Here is a 1,233-nt window from a genome sequence, read left to right on the forward strand (position 1 = left end):
CACGACCCCAACTGGAGCCGGGGACAACTGCAACCGAGGTAAGTGCCCTTAGTGGAAACCAAACCTGGGACTCTGGTCCATGGGCCAATGCTTTCACTGCTCAGCCAAACCTGCCAGGGCCCATTTATTAATTTTTTTCTTTGTTACTCTTGCCCCAGGCAATGTATTGGTGAAAATTCTGCTAGGTGTGATGTCTGAGATTTTGCTGCCTACATTTTCTTGTAGGATTTTTATGGTTTCCCAAGTACATTTAAGTCTTTAACCCATTTTAAATTTATTCCTGTGTATGGTGAAAGTTGGTGGTCTAGTTTCATTTTCTTGCATATACCTGTCCAATTTTCCCAACACCATTTATTGAAGAGGCTGTCTTTTCTCCATTGTATGCTCTTGCCTCCTTTGTCAAAACATGACAGATTTATTTTTATTTTATTTTTTAAAATAAAAAATGGTATATATTTAAGGTGTACATATGATTATATATATACAGGGTGGGGCAAAAGTTGTTCCTATGGAAACTAATACAATAATTAATAATACAAGAATAAACTCTGTGTTTTGTGTAGTCACAACTGTAAACCTAGTTTTGCCCCACCCTGTATATATAAGTGATTGCTACAGTCAGCTAATTAACATACCCATCTGCTCAGAGTCACGACTATTTTGTGTCTGTGGTGAGAGCATCTGAAATCTAGTCTCTTAGCAAATTTCAAGCATTCAATGCACTATTAGTAACTATTGTAATTATCCTATACATTAGATCTCCAGAGCCTAGTAATTCTGCATAACTGTAACTATAACTTCTGACCAATGTCTCTCCATTTCCCTCCCCTCTCTGCCTCTGGGAACTACTATTCTACTCTCTGCTTCCATGTATTTGAATTTTTTTTAGATTCCACATATTAGATCATATGAGATCTTGCATGCAGTTGTTTTCTTTCTGTGCCTGGATTTTTCATCGGATGGATGGATACAGAAATTAATATATTTATTCGTAAATTCTAATATACTAAAAGAGAATATCAAATAAAATTTTGAAGGGAAAAGGATAAAAACATACTGTGGAATTACTATAAGTAAAATAACGTGTTATTTATTTTTTTTAATCTTTATTGTTGAATGTAGAATGTATTACAGATGTTCCACATTTTTCCCCCATTGACCCCCTCCTCCCCACTCCCGCCCCCCTCCCGCCTTTTCCCACACTATTGTCTATGTCCATTGGTTATGCATATA

This window comes from Molossus molossus, unplaced genomic scaffold, assembly GCF_014108415.1.
Source record: "Molossus molossus isolate mMolMol1 unplaced genomic scaffold, mMolMol1.p scaffold_m16_p_2, whole genome shotgun sequence".
In the NCBI taxonomy this organism is placed as follows: domain Eukaryota; kingdom Metazoa; phylum Chordata; class Mammalia; order Chiroptera; family Molossidae; genus Molossus; species Molossus molossus.